The 16,901-nt window shown below is 44.9% G+C and overlaps 1 non-coding gene across 1 annotated transcript; it reads right to left on the bottom strand.

Annotated features, from left to right (window-relative positions):
• Positions 1–16,770: 16,770 nt before the first annotated feature.
• LOC119813837 lies at positions 16,771–16,901 on the bottom strand. The gene has a single exon (XR_005285283.1). It is a non-coding gene; the product is annotated as a small nucleolar RNA SNORA3/SNORA45 family (small nucleolar RNA).

Below are 16,901 nucleotides of genomic sequence, written 5' to 3'. Positions count from 1 at the left end.
ACACGGATGTGTAGCCTCTTCTGTGTGTGGCATTTGAGGCCAGAGAGGGCCTACCACCAGAGCAAAGGCAACAACAGAAATTTCAGCTAGGTTAAAGCAGAGATGAAGTCCTGTCCCTTATCTCTTAGCTTCCAGATGCAAACATTTCATCCCCCTGATGCCTCATAGAAGGTCTTGCTCACCCGTGTGGGTGATCCCGTGTTCTCCCATTTTCTCAGGGTCAGTGTATAATTCCCTGGAGGACCAGAAGTCATAAAACCTGTGGAAGTTAGCAGCTTTCCTCCCTGAGAAGTGTCCTGCAGAGGAAGACCCAGGCTCTACAGGGTTAACTATTGCTGGGTGCCGTGTGATATCAAAACTCTGCAGCCCAGCCCTTGTTTTCCAGGAAGGAAGGAAAATGGTAGGGAGGTGAGTCTGGTCTGTTCATCTTGACATCTCTATGTGTTGGAATCTTGATGTTTTGTGGAGACGCTCTCATAAGAAACCCATCGGTTTGGCATGCCCACCCTCTGCCATGACCAGAACCACTGTTTGTATTTGAAGACAAGGGGTGCCACAAACCAGAATTACAAAGAAGCTGTCAGGTGTGGCGTGTGTTCCCAAGTAGTGAAACCTCGTGGAGATGGGACTGTCACTAAGTAAAATACTTGTGGTTAGCTAGTCCCCGGGAGGCTGCGGCTATTCTGGGAACTAAAGGTCCTGAGGGTTAAGAATCGTAGAGAGTAGCTGACCCTTGTAGTGGTTTTTATCCCAAGAGGTCATGAGCAGCCTGTGGTTCAAGGTCCCTGAGAACAAGTGTCCCCAGAGTAATCACTGGAGGTGACAAGCTTGGCATGCTTGAGTGGTGATGCTCAACCAGGTGGTGAGTGCGGAACGAACTGCCGGAAGAGGAGGCTTTGCCAGTGCTTGATGGAGATGCCAGAAGCAAAGTAGATGTCGGAGGATGGGCCGATACCTCTTGGCAGGGTGCTTGCGCAAACCAGAGGCCCCGACCCACGGCACATTATCCTCGGCACGGGGAAGCAGAGAAGGACCTGCTGGCTGTCTAGTGTACCTGGTGTGCTCCAGGTTCAGTGAATGACCCTAAAAACAATCCGAGAGTGATTGTGAATGAGTGACATTAGACGTCTATTTCTGGCTTCCGTGTACCACGTGCACATAACACAAATGTGCACACACACGTGTGCACAAAGGAAGTGCTGTGGAATTGCAGTGAATAGCAAGGGGGGGGGCAGTCATAATGTTGGGGAATGTACCTAGTTAGCATACGTGCACTGTAGGGACCTGAACTGCTAAACTGTCCAACTTCTTGGATCCTATTGGTCCCTTTGTCTCCCAGCTTGCCAGACATTCCAGCTGGTACCATCTTCCTCCTGGTACCTTTCAGTGTGACATTTAGGAAATCTGGAGGAAAGACCCAAGGACAAGGCTAACAAAGAAGTCTGTTTTGCCACTTGGACAGTGTCTCAGGAAGGAAGAGACTCGCAAGTTGGTTGTAGTTAATTCCAGCCTCCTTTCAGAAATAAGTGTTGAGTCTTTCCTACATCCAATGTCTTCATCCTTGAGAACCTGAGCAGCTGGGGGAAGTTCAAGAAAGCATAATTAAGTGCACAGGCACAGGAATGTGACAAGGTAAGTAAGGGCAGACAGTGGGAAGGAAATGGAGACTGGAGAGATGGCTCACGGTTGAGAGCACTGTGCTCTTCCAAAGGCTCTGAGTTCAATTCCCAGCAACCACACGGTGGCTCACAACCATCTGTAATGAGATCTGGTGCTCTCTTGAAGAAGAGACCTGGTTGGTCTGTCATCCTCATCAACTTAGATCATGAAACCCAGTATGGACAAGTCCAACAGAATCTCCGCATACGGGCTGCCCATGCATGCTTCAGCATTGCCAGGGCACACATTCATTTCCTTCAAAGAATATGCCAATGTCTTAGTCGCTGTCCTTTGCTGTGAGGAGACACCACATGAGCATGACAAGTCTTCTAAAAGGAAAGCATTTAGTTAGGGGCTTGCTTACAGTTTCAGAAGCATGTTTTATTATGGCATGGCAGGCTGGAACATGCAGAGAGCTATGTTCCTGATCTGCAGCAGAAAAATGGGAGCTGGAAGGGAAGGAGGAGAGCATGCAGGAGACCATGAATCTATCTTAGGCCCCCCCATCCATGGACTTTTGAAACCTCCCTCAGTGACACGCCCTCTACCAAAGCCACACCCACTCCCATAAGGCCACTCCTCTTAATCCTCAAGTACATTCAAATACATGAGCCTATGCAGGCCCTTTTTACCCAAACAATCACAATTAGCAAAGGCATACCTAGGCTGTGTGTTGGGTAGCATGTGTAAATTTAGATGACAATGGGATTCAGTTGCTGGAACAGCGGAAAAAGCCATAATAGAGTGACTTGTGCACATCTGAAACTTTAAGGACTTGGCAGGCAGCATTTTTATTTTTTATACGTCATGGTATATGAGTTTCGGGATTAGGATCCCAGTTTGTTTAGCTTCAAAGCTCAGGTCCCTTATGCCAGACTGTCAGCAGAAAACTGTTGCTTGGGATTGTCCGGACAAAGTTGAGACTCATGTTGAGAAGGGATCTAGAGTCTTCCAGGGGATTAGTGGGTCTCTTGGGGTTGGGTTTGAACTGGGGCCAGCAGAGACTTAAGGTTGGTTAGTATTGAGTGTCTATTGTGAATGGAGCCCTTTGTGGGTTCAGAGTACCGTTAGGAGTTTATGCTATATGTGATTCCTTCTGTGCACTCTCATTGGGAAGTCAGACCTGGCCTGGAGAATTTGGCCAAACCAAATTTCCGCTCTCCCCTAGAGGACATGTCCGTATGTAGGATAATTAAACCTAGGGGGAGCTAGCACCCCAGTGGAAGGCAGTGGAGATCCCTCTGTACAATTAACTGGGATAAAGATAGTAGTCACTCATCTGCAGGCCAATGGGTATGAGAAGGGAGGAAATCACTTCCTGAGATCAAGACTTCGTCTTCAGACATCAGGCTGCCCTCCCTAGCCAGTGTGTGTGCGCATGCGTGGTAGAGTGCTTGCCTAGTTTGTCCCCAGCGCTACATAGGCGGGGCGTAGTGGTTCCTGACAAGGTGGAAACGGATGGGTCAGAAGTTCAGAGCCACACTAAGTCTCCTTAGCAATCTGAGGTCAGCCCGGGCTAAATGAGATCTTGTCTTAAAGTAAAAACGACAATAATATAAGATCAATAAAAAAAAAAAATAAATGAGCCGGGCGGTGGTGGCACACGCCTTTAATCCCAGCACTCGGGAGGCAGAGGCAGGCGGATCTCTGAGTTCGAAGCCAGCCTGGTCTACAAGAGCTAGTTCCAGGACAGGCTCTAGAAACTACAGGGAAACCCTGTCTCGAAAAAGAAAAAAAAATAAAAAAATAAATGACACTGCTAAGGTCGGGGCCCCTGAATTTTACGCAGCACAGGACCATGACTGGAATGTGCCCAGCAGGAATAGTGAATCCGGAGGCAAACCTTCCCCAGCTGGTTCAGAGGCCACTGCACAGAAAGCTGTGTTGTAGGTATCCCACGTTCTTCCAACTCCAGGGCAGAGTTTGGCTTCACCGCTTCGATACTTGGTTGAGTGCTGCCATCTGCTGGCAGATGTTATCAAAGACCTACTCATATCTCTCAGGTAAGGTTGTTTCATTTAGAGCTCATCAGGAAGAAGGTGAAGGTGCTGCATGTATTGAAGACCTAAGCACTCTTTCTGTGGATTACATGCAACGGACCCTCGCCGCAGGAAGAAGATGGAGGAGCTTCAGAATGTTGCCGCGCTAACCCACTCTTGGTTTGGGATAAGCTTGTCATGATCATGTTTCTTCATTGGACCAAAGTGGACCCTGCCTGTGGCCAAACTGCCGTCTGATTGGCCCACCACTCAGGCCTGCAGTTGCTGGCTGAGTCCTCCCAGGATAACTAGGAACAACGTTTACTGGCTCGTCCCCACCTGAGTAGTAAAACCCTTTCCAAGGCTTTCCATGCGCAAGTCAGAAGAAAGGCTGCTTTTTAAAGAGAAGCTGGATCCCAAAGGTTAAAACAAAACAACACACAAACAAAACAAACACACACACACACACACACAAAAAAACTCAAACAAAACACTTATAGGATGGTTTAGATTTGCGCTGGAACCATGGATATAACTGTGGCCAGGGTTTTTTTTTTTTTTTTTTAAACTGGGTCTCATATAGTGCACACAACTCTTGAACTCCCTGATTTTACTGCCTCTAATTCCCAATTCTGGGATTGTTCAGCGCAGTTCCGTTTTTTTTTTTTTTTTGAGCATTTGAACAACAAACCCAGATTCCCCATTCACGTCTGCTTTCCCCTTCCAGCTGTACCGCTTGATTCCCTCTGACGTTTCCAGAACACTAGAGGAGCACAAATGTCCCACCAGCATTAATACCCGTGGTAGTTTGTGTTGCAGAATATTAGTTGAAGATGTGTTACATTCATTTATGCTGTGGAATATTTCTTTAATGATGCAAAGACATGTTGCATTCTTTTATGTTGCATTTGCTTAACTCTGAAGCTGTGTTACTTGGCCTACCCAAAACACCTGATTGGTCTAATAAATAGCTGAACAACCAATAACTAGGTGGGATATGAATGGGTGGGGCTGCCAGGCAGAGAGAATAAATAGAAGGAGAAGAAAGGATTGAGAAAAGGAGGAGAGGAAATGCCAGGGATCAGTCACCCAGCCATACAGCCAGCCACGGAGTAAGAAGGAAAGAGGTATATAAAATACACATGGGTGGCAGGTCCTGAAAGAGCAAAAAGTAAAAAAGCTAACTACAAGTCTGAATGTAACTGGCCCCATGAGCTCATAGGGGGTGGCACTATTAGGAGGTGCTTCTTTGTTGCAATAGATATGGCCCTGTTGTAGGAAGTCACTGTGGGGGACTGGAAGACCGAGAGCCGGGACCGGGACAGGTCATCTGCTTTGATAGTGTCCTTTCAGACAGGGAAGTCGAACCCAGGAAATCTCAACAATGGGGTTGCCCAAACAAGGCCTAAAGAACGGTAACACCAAGTGGAGTGGGGGAGAGCTCACACGCCTGCACCCTGGTGAAGAGCTACAGACAAGTACTGGTTGTTGAAAGAGGGAAGAACAGTTTTTCTCCAGGGACAGGACCACTGACAGGTTACCGGTCCCAAGAGGCCATATATGTGTATATAACAATCATAATTAAAGAGCTAGAGGCTGTGGACTTGAGAAGTGGGAGGAGTTAGAGGGAGAAGGGGGATGAGGTAAATACAATCATCCTTATATTTGAAGTTCTAAAAACCCAATTAAAAGTAATGCTTACTGTTAAAAGAGTAAGAGACAAAATTAGCACAACAGAAATGGTTAAGAGAAACAATGGTAATATGAATAGGCAGGTCCCCGCCCCGGCAATAACAACGGTCTTTGTTGGTGAAACCGAAGAGTCTTTACCCATTACTGAAAAAAGGCAGGATGCAAGTCATACCATGACTGCTCTAATGTTAAAATGTTTACATGGGACCAAGACCAAAAATTACCATACTAGCAGTATGTTGTTCTCAGAGAGAGGAATACGCTATTGCAACGGACTTCTCACAGAGTGCTTTAGTGCAGTTACTAAGTTGCTTGTGGTCACCTCCAGGAACTAGCCTGCACTGTTTTCAAGATGAGGAAAAAAGTTATCAACCCTTCCTGTCTTGATCATTGAGGCGTTTGCCAATGTGGTGTTTCTCTCTAACATAACTTCCCACCTCTGCCTCTGTCAATATTCAGTTTTAACCTTTTTATTATACTTTCAATGGCCTGAAGAGTTAATTCTGTCTGTTCTTTTTGTAGTAAGCTGGTCCAATCCTTTTTGAAAGTGGAAGAATTGGAGACAAATAATAAAAATTATAAAAGAGTAAGAATACAAGAAAGGAGTTTGGCTCTCAGGAGCCCAAAGGAAGGAGGAACTCCATCTGAAACCAGCCTAGGATAAATGTTTTCAGCACTCTGCCTCAAACAAACGACAAAGAAAATGGCATCTTTATAAAAATAATATGAGAATTTAAATTTCAGAAATGTTCTCAAGGTGATACTTATGTAGCATTTCCTCCAAAGGGAAATGATGCCACCATGTGACAATATCATTGATGACTTTAGGCTGGCTGTGGACGAATCTCTAGCATCGGTCACAGCTAAAGGAACGGCATAGCGTTATTGAAACCAATCCTGAGCTCCCGTGAAAGGAACAGTAGTACCCCTGTGCTCTCGAATGACAGATGAAATCACACACTTTTCTCGTTGAACATGTGACTCAGAAACTTAACCTAAAAGAAATGTGGTAAAATCTTGTCATAGTGCTCAAGGGAGGATATGGGAGTTTCTTGGATAAATTTCAACAATACTGTATCTGTGGGTCCACAGGCTTGCTCCTGTAGCTGATGTACTAGGGGGAAGGTGTCCATCAGGGTACCTCATTTATCATACCCGTATTTATGGCCCAAATGTCCAACTCTGTAGACCCAGTGAGGACAAAGAGATAAGCAATTGGTTTAACAGACAGTAGATTTATGGATGGTGGCTTGAGGAATACAGAAAATTAATAGAATATATTAATTGTACAAAACAATGGGTTTCTTCATGACAGCTTGGTGCATGAGTGCCACTCCTGTGACCATATCCACCAGCAGCTTTCTGACCCATGCCTTAGGGCAGAGGATAGGAGGTAGACTCAGGAAACAACAGAGCAGGACATTAATGTTCATGCTATGCTCACCTCTTCCGTCCACGATGGTGTGAGCTTCTCCCTCTCACCACCCGGGCCTGCTAGGACGGACTAGCAGCTCTCAAACACAGAGCCTAAAGAACCTTCCCCGCTTCAGCTCTAAATGTCAGATACTTCCTCACCATCAAACACGATGGCCATGGGAGAAATCCTTGACTCTCAAGGGCTTCTTTACTGAGCTTGTAAACACGTGTCTGGTCTTTCCCCTCGCCTCCACTAATACGATAGCTCCGTGGAAGCTGGAAGGAACTGGCTTCATTTCTGCCGTTCCACTGGTACACTTCGCATGGTAACACTTGGGTAATGCATTGCTTGCTTGTGTGTTTGCACTGTATCCAGCTGTAGTGAACAGAGTGCATCACTCTGTAGTGATCAGGCCCTTCAATGGGTTGGGAATTTCATCAGCAAGACAATTTTAACAGACTATGGTCAGGTGTACGGGGCATGTCCTGAGGTGATGCACACAGTACAGTCTTCATTGACCCAGGGTAGGGTCTGGGGGTGTGAATGAAAGTTCTGGAACGAAACTTCAACTTACACGGAACCTTCCACAAGGCTAAGGATCAGAAATGATTGTGGAGAGACTAGAGAGTTGCAGCTCCAGATTCTAATTATAGTTTATTTCGGGGGCTACCTTTTGCCTCTTAATAGCCATTCTTTACTCAGCCTTGTTTCTGATAAAATACCCTTGTGACTATCTAGTGAATTTTCACTTCGTGTTAACTTAGCAGGTTTCCTCCAATCTTAAAGCTAACGTCATCATACAGCCTCTGAGCCCAAGAGCAGAGACGTCTCTGCTTTGCCGTAGTCTGCATACCTGCTGTTTCCACCAGTATGTTTGAAAACTATCTTGACTTCTTTGTTTTATTACTATAAAAACATTATGAAATGGCTACTTTGTTGGAAAATGATATTTGGGGAAACCAAAATTGATTCTTCTGGACCATGGGCATTCATATATTTGCTTCTAGAACAAACCTCTCCTTTTGATTCTCTGGAGTGAGTGTTGTTTTATTCCTTGACAAGGGGCTATGCAGGGCTGAAGGAGCTGGCACCCATGGTGAGTCCAGGAAGTCAGCTCACCCGGCCCTCTAACTCCCTAGAGGCCTCTCTTCCTGCTCCTCAACTGTCTGTCAGAGGTCACCTTTCACCCATTCATAACATGCCTGTGTCTTTCAATCTGTGGGTGGCTTTCCTAGATGTTGTCACCCTTAACATCTGGAGTGACAGAGGCCACAGAATGAAATACTCCTTAATACTGGGCCCAGCCTGAGTTACAGCCATCTTCCCGCTAGCCCCGCCCACTGCATCATAAAGAGACAGGTAAGCCCCAGCATTCTGGACTGTGATGTACAAAAGGGTACTTTAGTCCTCAACCCCCGGAAGCATCAGTACAGTGTGAACACCAGAGGTTGGAGGAACTGTGCGGAGTAGTGATTTGTACTAGAATTGTATTAGTGAGTGAGTGAGAGCCGGCAAGCGAGTGAGAACGAGAGCGAGAGCGAGTGAGAGAGCGAGCGAGTGAGAGAGAGAGCGAGAGCGAGTGAGAGAGCGAGCGAGAGAGAGAGCGAGAGAGAAAGAGAGAGGGAGAGAGAGGAGAGAGGGGGAGAAAGAGGAAGAGAGAGAGGGAGAGAGAGAGGGAGAGAGAGGAGAGAAGGAGAGAGAGAGGGAAAGAGGGAGAGAGCGAGGGAGAGAGAGAGCGCCAGAGAGAGAGAGAGAGAGAGAGAGAGAGAGAGAGAGAGAGAGAGAGAGAGAGAGAGAGAGAGAATCTGCAGCTAAAAGAGGTCCCCTGACCTCAGGGTAGGATCTAAGAAGAACGAGGCTCTGGTGAGAGAACATGTGTTCCCAAGAACGGGTCTCTCACTTTCTGAAAAACAGGAGACTTCAATATACCGGGACCCATGAAGGATCGGCGGGACAAACCCCTAGGCCTGCCCCTAGGGCTTATGTGGCAATCCGGGAGATTAAACTCCTCTGGGATGCCCCGAAAAATAGAAGAGGTCTGGGCAATAAACAGTTTAGCATGGAAGAACTGCCTCACCTATCTCATGGCAAGAAGAAACCTGAACATCTTCCACGGCTTACAAGCTCTGTTAGTGAGGGCCATTGCCCTGACCTTAAACGCTGTCTGAACATAGTCTCCGAAAGGGTCCTGCGGAGTGACTCTGCGGGAGGCCAGGGGCACAGGCGGACATTTGCCGGACACTTGGGTTTACCGAAGAACATTCCCGGAGCAGTAACAGCGTGGGATGCCGAGGTGAACGGAACAATGGCGTTGGTTGGCGAGGCCGGGAAGCAAACGGAGAAAACCCCAAACCCAGAAGACGCCTGGCAGTTCCTGGAGCAAGTGGTGGTTGTGAACAACAAAAACCCAACCAAGAAATGTCAGCAGCTAAAGAACCTAGAGGATCTGAGGAGAGACCATCTGGAAGGAGGAGGGGACATAGAAGAACTCAGACTGCCACGAGGACCCCACAGATGCGGCAAACACGTTGCTCCTTTAGAAGATAACATCTTTTTGCAGGGCAAGAAGATCAAGCCCCATTCTAGACGTCCAAGGCAGGCAGTGTGCCCTCCATCAGTTAGAGAGGAGCAGCCTGGAGAAAAGCTGAAGCTGGCGCCATCAGGGCAAGACACACTGGAAGACACAAAAGCTTCCGAAGAAAGGGAAGTACAACCTCAATTCCTGCAGGAAAATACTTTCCTGGAGGGACCATCAAGGGTACTAGACCAGAATCTGCTGGCAGAAGCCAAACCCCAGCTTCTAAACAGGAAGTTGAAGGCCGTGGAAATGGCCAAATCTCATGATAAAGAATTCTGGGTGGTCGGCACTAGACGGAAAATACAGCTGTCTTTTCAGGACAGCAAACAGGGTGCTTCAGGAAGAAACATAGTGAGGCATAAGTGGCAGCCTAGGGAGGAAGGCTGGGACCCCACAATTCAGGGGACCCCAGTCATTTTTGCAGCTCATGCACATACAGCTATCAGGGACCAAAAGACAGGTGTGTTTCAAAGACCAGGCTGACTTTGAGGAAAGGTAAATCAAATAATCACCTATTCATAAGTGCTGTGCATTCTATGAGATTGGTTTATGTTTAGGTAGATGTGAATGCTTATTGTAAGCATTGCATCTTGAACAGAAAGGGATCCTGGGAGTCAGGAGCCAAGGAATACCACAAAGTCACTGTAAGTGTAGCAGTTTACAGCCCTGCCCCAGGGAAAGGTTTCCCCAATGCAAATGTTATAGCTCTGCTCAGGTCCCCTGCAGTGTTACAATTCTGCTTTCCTAGGGGAAGGTTTCCCCAGGAAAAGTGTTACAGTCCTGCTCTGCTCTGACTCTGGCACAAATAAATTGTTAAAGCTGGGTTCTATCCAGTGAAAAGTGTCACACTGCACAGGAAAGAAAGGGAAAAACCCAGGAGGGTGGGTGGTTGCTTCTAGGGTGAGAAACAGCAGCAAACTGAACAGGGTACAGAGCTTATATAGGATGTCTTGTGGGATGGAGCTTCCCAGGGTGATGTGGGATCAGAGGAAGGAATTTCGTAGTCTGATTCTGGGGCGAGCTCAGGGATTGGTGGGCTTCCTTTCTTCCTTCCTCCCTCCCTCCCTCCCTCCCTCCCTCCCTCCTTTCCTCCCTCCTTCCCTTCCCTTCCCTTCCCTTCCCTCCCTCCCTCCCTCCCTCCTTCCCTCCCTCCTTCCCTTCCCTTCCCTTCCCTCCCTCCCTCCTTTCCTCTTTCTTTCTCTCTCTCTCTCTCTCTCTCTCTCTCTCTCTCTCTCTCTCTCTCTCTCTCTCTCTCTCTAATGGTTTTTATTGAGCTATATATTTTTCTTTTTCTTTTTCTTTTTTTTTTTTTTTGGTTTTTCGAGACAGGGTTTCCCTGTAGTTTCTAGAGCCTGTCCTGGAGCTAGCTCTTGTAGACCAGGCTGGCCTCGAACTCAAAGATCTGCCTGCCTCTGCCTCCCGAGGGCTGGGATTAAAGGCGTGCGCCACCACCGCCTGGCTATATATTTTTCTTGATTGGTGGTATTTCTAGCTCTGGTCCTGGGGTCAAGTCAGGGTCAGGATGTTTTTCCTTGACCCTTTTAACCCCACATCCCCCCATTTTTGTTTATTAATAAACAATGGAGGGTTGGGAAAGGTGGTGCCATTGTCATTAGACTACTTCCTGTTGGTTGAGGGGATTGATGTCCTTGGGGGCAATCCTGATCTTCATCAGAATGTAACTGGGTGCTGCAGGCCTCTGGCTCTTTAGCCAGGGACCAGTGATCCTGTAATAGTAACTGGCTAGAAATCTTTTGAATCTGTTGTCATAGAATCTAGACAAGAAGTTTACAAGGTGGGGTGCAGCTAGCAGGATTAAAAAAAGGAGAAGAGAGATACAGAGGATGGAAGATGAGACTGCCTCGCCGGAAAAGGTACCAAGCCACTTGGCTAACATAGACAAGAATTATGGGCTAAGAGTTAATAAGAAGCTTGAGCTACTAGGCCAATCAGTTTATAATTAATATAGACCTTTGTGTGATTTCTTTGGGACTTAATGACTGTGGGAACTGGGTAGGACAGAAACCTCAGTCAACAGCTTTAGTTGTGAAACCTTGCAGCTCTTTTAAGAGGCCCTGCCACCAAACACTTAAATGGTGTTTATGAATAACCAACATGCTTTTTGGTGGTGGCAGGAACCTTGAAATGCCATAGTGTTGTGGTAATAAACATGGCTGTGGCCAGTACCTCTGCCATAAGGCTAGAATCTCAGAAAGCTAAGGAATGGGCTGGATCCAGCCATCAAAGCCGCAGCTTTAATCCTAGCCACATTGCTTAGCAAATTAAAGACTCATGTAGTCATAAAAGAGGGATAGAGTAAAGATACTTTCAGATAGAAAAGCCTCCAAATGATTTACAGTGTGTTTAAAATATTATGTAAGCTTGGGGGAAAAAAGGATAAAGTCCTTAAAATAAAAAAACAAAAGAGAGTAGTTGGGTGTGGTGGCAAACACCTTTAATTCCAACACTTGGGAGGCAGAGGTAGACAGATCTCTGTGAGTTCAAGGTATTGTGTTACACACCTTCATTCCCAGCACTTGGGGGGCAGAGGCAGGTGGATCTCTGTGAGTTCAAGGACAGAGTGAGTTCCAGGGCAAATATACACAGAGAAACCCTGTCTCAAAAAGCCAAAAATTAAAGATAAAAATAAAGAAATAGAGTTTAAAATAAAGCCACATAAAGATGGAAAACACACAGAGAATCTGGATAATGTATGTTATTATGTTCTCTTTGAATTGTTTGAATGCTGAGGAAGGAACAACAGCTGCTAAAAGATATTTGTTTATAAATGCTGCTGAATTAATCCAAGATAGGTATTTTTGAAAATACCTTGACTTTAAAATTGAAGTCAAAAGGTATATTACTTTAGAGAAGAGGTTTTGCTTTTGTTTCTACAGGAAATGAGAGGCTGTGGATTCATTCCAGGTTAAGAAAAATCAGGTTTGATCAAGGAAGAACCCCTGAGAAATCTCCGATAGGAGCGGATAGCCCAGATGTCTGAGTTCTTCATTCAGAACAGATTCAAGACTGCTGCCTGAGATGATCAAGTCCCACAGGATACTTCAGTTATGACTTGATCATGATTCTAAATTCTCTTTAGGTCCCCATAAGATTGTCAACACCCCCAGTCAGCAGGAAGTAGCCTCGAAAACTATGCCCAAATTCCCAGAAAATGGGCCATGGATATTTTACTTTGTTTAGAATGTTGGTTACAAGTTATTATGAATAAAGGTCAGGATAAAAGCTGAGCAAAGATTCAGAGTTTTATTTTTTAAGGGGAGGGAAGTGCTGTGGAACAATGGTCTGTACCCTGTCACTTGTATTTTAAACAAATACAAGTTTGGTCAGTAGCCAGGCAGGAAGTATAGGCAGGGTGACCAGGCAGGAAGTAGAGGTGGGGCAATGAGAATTTGGGAAGAGGGAAGCACAGTCTTCAGTCATGGCCCAGCCTCAGAGGAAGCAAGATGTGACTGCCTCATTGAAAAAGGTACCAAGTCACATGGCTTACACAGACAAGAAATATGGGATAATATAAGTTATAGGAGTTAATAAGAAGCCTGAGCTACTAGGCCAATCAGTTTATAGATTAAAAAAAGAAAAAGAGGAGAGGGGTTAAGAAGGGTAGCATCCAGTTCCAAACTGTACTACCAGTGCTCCATTGGCTATTGGTTTCAAGCTGTTTCCTACATTTTCAAAGATCCATGTGGAGTTGTCAGATCTTATCTTTCACCATACCTAATTGGTTAACATAGAAGCGACATTCCTCCATGAAGAAAAGACAAAGACCATCTCTCTCTGCTGTTAGTAAATCGAATCCTTACCAGTTTTGTAGTACTACGGCAGCCAGCAAGTCTGTTGTCCCTGGAGGGAGAGGATGACCTCAGCCACCCATTGGAGATCCTGGATAAACTGTGTGGACAGCCAATAGTAAATAGTTAGGGAGGTAGTCAGCCCTGCTGCTCCAGAGGTGACACCAGAGTTTATGCCCAGGGCTGCTAGGTATAACCTGGATTGAGTTCAGGGTACAACCTGAATTGCTCGTTTTTCATGCTGTGTCTCTATAAACCTAGTGATGGGAATTGGCAAGGGTTCTTCACTGGGTGCCACTCATAGCTCTGAGTAAAGGAACACCAGGGCACAAGTCCCATAGCACCTAGTGAGTGGGCAGTGGTATACTTGAGTGTTACAGAAAAATTGAGGCATTGTGAATGTTTAGACATAGGGGCTGGGTGATAGTACTAAGGGGGTATGGTATTATTATAGTCTGTGGAATCCAGGGTGCTCATAAAGTGTGTTCCTGATAGTTAAAGCATTCAGTGATGAGAGAGAGAGAGAGAGAGAGAGAGAGAGAGAGAGAGAGAGGAGAGAGAGAGGAGAGAGGTCATCGTCGTCATAGTAGTAGTAATATTTGGCTCAGCAAAAAATAACACACCCACACATGTATATATAACAAAATATATAACAAGCAAGGTGAGAGAATCTAGGGCTGAGCATTTTTCAGTCTTATTCCCCACATGTGGTGGTTAGATGTTGGTCCCTGTATTAATCACAATCTACTGCAAATAGAAGCTTCTCTGATGAGGGTTGAGATATGCATTAATTTATGGATATAAGAATAAGCCACTGTAGGTCAATTTAATTCTATGTCCATGTGGTGGTGTTAATGAGAATGGCTCCCATAGACTCACATATTTGAATGCTTGATCCTTAGCTGATGGACCTGTGACAGAAGGATTAGGAGGCATGGCTTTGTTGGAGGAGGGCTGTCACTGGGAGTGGGCTTTGAAATTTCAAAAGTCTACCATTCCCAATGTTTTTCTCTGCCTCGTGGTTGTGGATCAAGACAAAAGCTCTCAGCTACTGCCCTAGTGCCATGCTTCCCTGCCTGCTACCATGAGCCTCACCATGATGGTCGTGGACTCACCCTCTGAAACTGTAAGTCCTTCACACTCTTTCTCCTGTAAGTTCCCTTGGTCATGGTGTCTTATCACAGCAATAGGAAAGCAACCAGGTCCATTAGCAGAAATGGTTCTGCTATCAGGCCTATGACTTGTCGAGCTACAGATTCTTGGCTCAATAGTGGTGCCAGGCATACGTTTTGTCTTATGAAGTGGGACTTCATTCTAATCAAAAAGTGTCTGGTTGCTCTCATGATGGCCATGGCATGAGTGGGTATGTTTTCCTGGTCAGTCATTATGTAGCGTGTAGGAGTTCCTAGGTGGGTAAGACTGATCACGGGTTTTCTCCTCCTGTGACATGTACAGCACCTTCCAGGACTATGAAAGCTATCCATGGGCGAGGAAGCTTCTTCCAGGTGAGTTCTGGTTTGATCTGGAGGATAAACAAGAGCTTTGGAAATAGCCAAATTTTTGGAGGTTCTATGGGAACTCACTGGCATACCAAAAGAGGTAATACATTCCTAGCACTGTATTTTGTTGTTGGCCTGTGGTGTCTAGTAGAGACAATATCACCGATTATAGGGTAACTCCATTTAAAATATATTGAATGTATTGTACTTAAAATATAATGTATTTAATATATTACATTATATATTAAATGTATATAAAATATATATTTAAACGTGTGTGTATGTATGTATGTATGTATGTATGTATGTGCATGTCTATTCTAGGAAACTTCTACAGTAGTAGGTTTCCATATGACTTTTTTTTTTAAAAAAAAGTTTTGAGTGATATTTATCCTTCTCCATATTCCCCCCTTTATCCTGCCCTTCCATCCCTCATCCCATTTAACCCATCCTGTTCCATTGTTCCCTTTTAATCTCTGACATCGCTGTGTTCTATCTCCCATCCTTTCAATGTCTTCTCCGTGGCCTTTTCTAATTTCCTGACTTCTATGGGTATTTCAAATGAAGCACATATCTGAAGATTCAAAACCAACACCTAGAAATGAACGCAAACACATGACATGTGTCTTTTTGAGCCTGGGTTACCTTACTCAAAACGACTGTTTCCAGTGCCATCCATTTGCCTGTGACTTTCATAATTTTGTTTTCCTAATAGCTAGATGATATTCCTGTACAGTTATACTAATACTACATTTTCATTACTCATCAGTTGCTAGGCATGTAGGCTGTTGTTAGTGGTGAATAAGGAAGGCACAGGGACAGCAGAAACTGACAATGGGAAGGGTGGACGGAGAACAAGGTTGCGTGAGGTAGATGAGATGAGCAGCCTCGTGGAACCTCAAAACCCACAGCGCACTCACCATTTTAGTTTGTGCGCTTCTCTTCTGTCTCTCTGTACGAATGTCAGCGGAAATGATGTATAGTGTGGCTGTGAGTGAGGAAATCCTGGACAGAGGACAGACCTGGGCACAGCAGGACAGTGAGTCCTGTTGTTGGAACATAGATGTCGAGAATTCTCACCCTCGAAGGGAGCTTAGAGCCCATGGCGCTGGGAATTGTGGCTGTGGCTGTAGATTAGGCTGGCCAGGACCACAAATGGTTTAAACATCCAGTTTCCCAGCCTCATACTCAACCAATTAAATCAATAAATGTTTTGGTGCCCGATCCAGATGTTCTGTTTGCTTTACTTTAAAAATGTAGTTTTCTTATATGTATTAAAAGTCCAATACTGACACAGACATACATTTCACAGGAATTCAAAATATATACGAGACAAATTTTATTAATTTTTTAAGTGGCAGAATTTCCAAGGGATATAAAGCTTTTAGAAACTCTGACCAGCAACAATGGGCAGTGATTTGACCAATCAAATGTCGAATTTACATGCAAACCATGCAAATGATTATGAATAATTTTATTTAATATTTAGGAAAAATACACTTGTTCAATACATTAAAATATCAGTGTATCCTTATGATCTCTAACTCTTCCAGTAAATACAAAAAATAGCAAATCCATTTATGTGTGGTAAGAGATTCTGACATTAAGTATAGTTGTCTATATGAAATAGAAAATCATGAAAACTTATTAACCATTTGCAAATGACCACTTACTGCTAATTCTCATGATCCCTAGGTAAGAAAAGCAATTATCCACTCCTAATAACACCTATTATACTGCATAATATCACTAATCAGAGCATTTTTTTTTGTTTTTTCGAGACAGGGTTTCTCTGCAGCTTTAGAGCCTGTCCTGGAGCTAGCAATTGTAGACCAGGCTGGTTTAGAACTCACAGAGATCCGCCTGTCTCTGCCTCCCGAGTGCTGGGATTAAAGGGGTGTGCCACCACCGCCCGGCCAGAGCATTTTGACTAATGATAAATAATTTACAGGAAATCCATTCACCTTTTCAATGTTTTATTATAAAGCTAATTAATTGAGCGACATTAAACAATTTTAATCTCAATTATTCTGACATTTCTAGATGTATTAGTCATGATGCCACTTAAGATAAAAAGAAAATGATATTCTGAGTGGTGGTGGCAGCACACGCCTTTTTTTTTTTCTTTTCAGGTAGGACATGTTTCTGATATGGGCACTAACACAGACTCTGAAGACCAGTACCAGTGAATCAAGACCAGGAGATTCTCTTCGAGAACTCTATCACACCAGGACGACCACCATGTCAGGATGTGACTCTAGTCTCAGT

The sequence above is a fragment of the Arvicola amphibius genome, chromosome 4 (assembly GCF_903992535.2).
Source record: "Arvicola amphibius chromosome 4, mArvAmp1.2, whole genome shotgun sequence".
NCBI lineage: Eukaryota > Metazoa > Chordata > Mammalia > Rodentia > Cricetidae > Arvicola > Arvicola amphibius.
The sequence above is the reverse complement of the archived record's forward strand: the minus strand, read 5'-3'. Positions and strand labels throughout refer to the sequence as shown.